Source organism: Fringilla coelebs (genome assembly GCF_963513975.1).
Source record: "Fringilla coelebs genome assembly, chromosome: 7".
In the NCBI taxonomy this organism is placed as follows: Eukaryota; Metazoa; Chordata; class Aves; order Passeriformes; family Fringillidae; genus Fringilla; species Fringilla coelebs.
Genome location: NC_140035.1, coordinates 18,115,522 through 18,121,521, shown reverse-complemented (window position 1 = coordinate 18,121,521; position 6,000 = coordinate 18,115,522).

The window sequence follows — 6,000 nt, the reverse complement described above, 5'->3', positions numbered from 1 at the left end:
ATTTACTATATTTTACTTTAATTATTTACTATATATTCTTTCATTTTACTCCATATGCACAGTAAGGAATACCCTAAATAGAAGAGATAAGACTGTGACATTCTTTAAAGAAAATGTAATTGTTTCAATAGTCATAATCAGATTTTATATGTACTAGGAAAGAATATGCAGGATATGCAAAAAAATAACCTATCTAACTTTACATACATATTTGCATAAACATATTTTTCTATAATAAAGGAAGATGTTTTGGAAGACTTCTTTCTGTTATAACAAACATGAAGGGAATTCAGTGGTCTGCTCATCTTTCAACATAGACCCAACCAGCACAGACCCTCTCTCATACATGACTTATCCTTTTCCTAAGACAGTGACAACATTCATAAATAACACAAGTCATAAGGTCAGACAAACCTACAATGGCACAAATACTTAAAAGCTGACATCTCTGTAAGAAAATTCTCCATTTGATAAGGAAAGTACCTTCACTGTTCAAATCCCATGTCTTTTTTCTGGATGCTTTTGGCCAGAACTGGCAGCGGATCTCTTGAAATTCTACATTCCTTTTAGGCCAACCATGCTTCAAAAGCACCATAAGGAATCCAAAACCCACAAACTTAATATAACTATTACCTCCTCACACAAGGGGAACTTTTCTTCTTCACGCAGTGCTAGAGTAACACTGTGTTCCATACACAAACCTAGCTGGTATGGTCCGCTTTCCCTTTCCATATATGCAACCATGTTGAAAAAACAAAACCAAAACCAAGCTCTACAAAGCTTTAAAAATCATATGTGTAGTCACTTATCACAAAATACTACAATTTTGCTCCATTTGTACCTCTTTTTGTTGTTCTTTTCCCAGAGCCTCACTTTCTTAAACCTTTACTAAAGAAAGTCAGGGCCACTGCATCTTACGGTCATAAACACATTACCTGCAAAACAAAGAGACAGAATTACTTAAGTTTTGAATTCGTGATATGAGAACTACAGCAGCCACTGTTGTTCCTTCAGGCTTCAAAGACAGCCAGAAAAGTCCATTAGCCTTTTTCTCAAAGGCTATTATCAACTCAGACAGCACATGGTGTTTTTCTGTAGGCCTAGGTCTTCTGAAGGAAGGCAGAAATAGGGCAGCAGGTGAGGTAGTGTTTCTTGAGGAACACAGGGTAAAGTCAGGGTTCTGAAGGGATACCATTAATAGCAAAATGGGACTAAGATGTGTGGGGAAGTACTTAACACTTAAACTAGAGTATGTCTGTCTATATTTTTTTGAAAACAAAGAAGATAAAATTACAGAGAGCACAAATTAAATAAATACTACTACCATATTACATGCCACCCCTACATCTATGAAAATAACATTCTCAGGTATATATGCACTCGCTACGCCAAGCTCTTCAAAACAGTGCTTCTTCAGTAACTCTCCTAAAAAACTGTATTTTTGGCCTTGAGAGGTGGAGGATATTTTGTAATACCTCCAGCTGAACTGTTGAACAAAGACACATATATATATGTATCACACATATAGTCAGACAGTTGCACATACAAACAGTTATCAACTTTTCCAACTGAAAATGCTACAGAAGTCTCTCTTGTCAGTTATCTTTACTGAAAATATAAAGCAATTGTTTTTATTAGCAAATACTTTATTATTATAATCACAGTTATCCATTCCTTCAGTTAGTTGCTATTGCCAATGGAGATTATTCTCAGTCTTTCCCCAGTGACGCTCTATTTGTCACTATTCCGGGCATTAATCCAAGTCCAAAGATAGGAATGAAAATTATAGGCTCTTCCTACATAGCTTTCCTTTTTAGCAACTTCATGCAGGCTCCACATTAGCAACTTCTAACTTCTCTCAGATTTCTTCCTACATAAGTTATTCTCCAAACCGATCAAAAGTGGAGAAAATTCAGCTCAATGCTCAAAGGGATTTTATTCTTTAACTTCTTACTGAAAATACTTAATTTTTCTTTTTTTTCCAAATTCAAATAAAGGTAGTAGATTTTGGGGGGGGTGGGGGGTGGTTGGTTGTTGTTTACTTGAAGCATTTTCAATAGCACACATCACATTAATATCTGAGATAAAATATTAATGGATTTTTCTTCATAGTAGTTCCATAAAATGAAAAATATCGTTGCCCTCATTTTAGCAGCAGAAAATTCATGTACAGAGTGTGAACTGCATGTGCAACATCATAAGAGAAGAATATGCTGAAATCAGGAATACCTTTCTGAAGATACAATCCTTTTCATTCCCAATTATTTCCAGTGTTTTGGAAAATATTGCTATATATTTTTACTGTTGCTCCATGATGTTAATTTAATGGAGTGCTGAATGCAACTTTTTTATTTGATCTAATTCATTTCACTATATTAATAGATAGAAGCTCAATTATGGGTCATGATTTATTCTGCCAAATGTTAACAAACAAACAAGTTGGAAAAGCTAATAATAATATGTATTAAGTAACCAATAAAAAACAGATAACCAAATTTAATTCACTCCTAGTCTGAATTAATTGACAGCAAGTCTATTTTGAAGCAGGAGACAGAACTAAGGTGTCACTGTAACCATCTGTCATACATGCTCTGACAAAGAGGAGAAATTTGCAAGGTACATCCACAATCCTACTGGTAATGGAAAATCTCTGTAGGAGCCCCTACATACCAGTAGGAGTATGTTGGACCAAACACTGCTCTCTATACGTTTACCAAATCTCTTGGTTTACATCAAGTAGATACTTAAAAGGAGATCTACTGTTTTACTGAACTTCAGTGGAAACTATATTTGCACCTAGCTCTTCAACCTCTAAAATAAAATCATCAGCTCTTGCCAGATACTTCTTGGCTGCATTTCACAATGTAGTGTTTTAATTTAGGATTAAAATTAGCAATCAAATATGATTACGAAGTGAATGGTGATTGGGAAGCACTTAATCACCTAACTAAGATAAAACATTAAGATTGGCAAATCAGAAAATGCTTCTGAAAGAAAAAATGGAAGAAGTTGCAAATGTAGTCAAAAGAGAAGCTAAATGGCAGGGAAGTCATTAGCAAAGTAATACTTGATAAGCCTGATTGCCTCCTACTTATTTTTGCCCAACCATTTAAAAATTATCCCTTCCCACAGTCCTTTCTAGTCTTCTCCCTCTTTCTTCCTTCTCCTGGCTAGTCCTTTTGGCAGAACAAAAACTAGCTGTTCTACTCCTACTCAAAAGAAATCAGTCTTTCACTTACTAATGGATTCCAGTCCTGCATTACTGCAGAACCGACTATGGGACACATACAAACAAGTGTGCCACATCTACAAATAAGAAAAACTCATAAGAATCATAACAAAGTAATCCATTACATCCTACAGGTATATGGATTTGGTTAGCTCTTCTGCTATATTCATACAATACCATAGAACATTTAGGAGTTTCACCACTTACTGCTCTTTGCCCAAGGTTTCATCATTATATTGTCTCTATAAATCATATTTTTAAATAATGAACAAGTGAATACGTATGGGGAGTTCAGTTTCCAAAAGGATAGCAGAAATATTCTCCCCCTTGGTACCTAATAAATAAACTATAATCAGTTTACTGATTGTAACATTTTACACCATAAATACGCCAAATACTTACATTGCATCATTCAAACACCAACTTCCTTGATCAGATTTGCAATATTTTATCTCACCGCTCTGCACAGAAACAGAGAGAAACATGAGTTTGAAAGTGGTCAAGATTCATAACTGGACAGGCAATAGTAAGGAATGCCAACTTACAAAGACGGTCCTGAACAAAAGACAGGAGTTTGACTAATCTCTGACACAATCATCTTAATTACTCTACATAAGTTTTGTCATGTTTTTATAATACGACCCTCTATCACTTGATTCTTATCTTTATTTTCCATCCCTGATTAATCTTTTAGAGCACGGCAAAACGCCCACAACGGATTCAGAGGCTGCTCTGAGCATTCCTTTGCAGTGCCAGCGCGTCGGCGGAAAGCCCTTCCCTCCCCTGCGGTGGCTGTGCGTGGGCAGCGCGGGCGGCGGCGCCCCCGGGCCGCGGTCAGCGCGGTGCCGCAGCGCCCCCTGGTGCCCGGCCGGCGCTGCTCCTGCCGGGCAGGGTCTGGCCGGGGCGGTAACGCGGAATTCCGAGGCCCAGTAAAAGAGCTGTCCTCCTCAACCCTTGCTGGGTGAGCTCCTCGCGGTACAGTTTAGAAATGGTCGGTATGAGGATAGACCTGAGCAAGAACCACTCCATTCTGCAAGGAGGAATTAAAGTAAAGAACTTCAGGAAATAATCCGTATTGTGTGTTAAGGATACAAGGGATTTGCATGTCAAAAGATCAGGAAAGGGGTCTGTTTATACTCAACAGCATATTGTGTTCTAAACTAGAAGAAAAACTTTGAGTAAATTGACCTTAGTTTTTCAAATAAACCAGGAGTTTACCATATTAAGGGCAGCATTTTTATGCTACTACAAGTAAACGGTTCACTGTCCACTTGGGAAAAGATAGAAGATATATTCCCTAAAAAGGAAGGGAATCATATTCCCTAAAAAGGAAGAGAATCCCTAGTCCAGGGACTAGGATTTGTTCTGAAGACATTCAAGGATGAAAGAACAAAAGGCACAGCTGAAACAACAAAGACTAGTAACAGAAATTTATACTGTAACACCTAATTTAATCCTTTGAAAATAAAAGCACATAAGCAGTTATCAAAGAAACTTGTTTTACTTCTGGATAGGATCTGTTAAGGCACTGGAAAAATACCATAGTGAAAGCTCTAGGATTGCACACGGCTTCACGTTCCCAGTGAATCAGTAACACCCAGCAAAATACCAGCACATGCAATATTAGCATCTTCTGCTACAGATCAGAAACAGAACCTAATCAGTTAAGCTAACAAATGGGTAACACTGCCATTACACTCAGCATAAGTCTAATACCATGCATGAGGCAAAGAAACTATGAATACTTCACAAAAACAGCTCTAAATATAATGTAAATAGAAATATAAGCCTGCCAAATGCATCTGTGGCCTTACCTTTTGTTCTCTGAACACTGAATGCCTTCCGGCAAGCTGATGGCTAGTAAGTTATCAGTCACTTGTACCTTACTTTCTTGCCTCTCGTTCTCCTACTTCTCTTTAGATCCTCTCATCTAAAATCTTTCACAGCGATACTTCAAGCAAATCCCAATATTAGTAGCTTCCTCCTCACTCAAATTCTAGCTCATACCCAGTAAACAATCAAGGAAACACAACTGACTCCTGTTCAACCTCTTTTCTCCCCCAAGAAGGGTAGTCCAGCAGGTAAAAATGTGGTACCCCTTTAATCCTAGACCCTTAGTTACACACAAGCACAGTTAGCTGCTAATCCACAGGTTGTCACAGCGCTCACCTTCGAGTAATTGGAATATTAAGCAACCATTTATTCTCTTAATTACTTTTTCAATTATAGTAAAGAAACAACAGTAGAGCTGCTGTGATTCAAAAGTACACAAGGAAAAAACTTCCAAGCTTCTAGAAAGATGAAAGAAACTTCTAGTAAAGAAAATAACCAGTTCTTTTTGGACTCACACACTTTAGCTGAAGAGTTACAGGGTGTAACACAGCAAGGTAGTTCCCAGTTCAGAATCATGAGTTCTTAGTATGGTTCTCCAACAGCAGTGTGCCTGCTCTCTAGGTTTCATTGTGGCTATTTTGAACTAGAAGAATTTCAGTTTTGATTTTCCCAGCTACAGATCTCCTAAGTTAATGACTCAGAGAGACAATGAGTTTACGTTTCAAATTTGCAATAAGAAAAATTCATATGTAAAGCTTCGATTTCTCCAAGTTGGTTTCATGGGAGACTTAAATTAAATAAACAGTATCAACTAGTAAGGCATAGCCAGTTAGAATTCAAGATTTTGTTTTCTCTCCATGGTGCTTCCTTTGACAGGAGGCAGCAAATGCTATCACGCAAGACTGAAGCCTCAGGATCCACAATCAGAACCATCAACA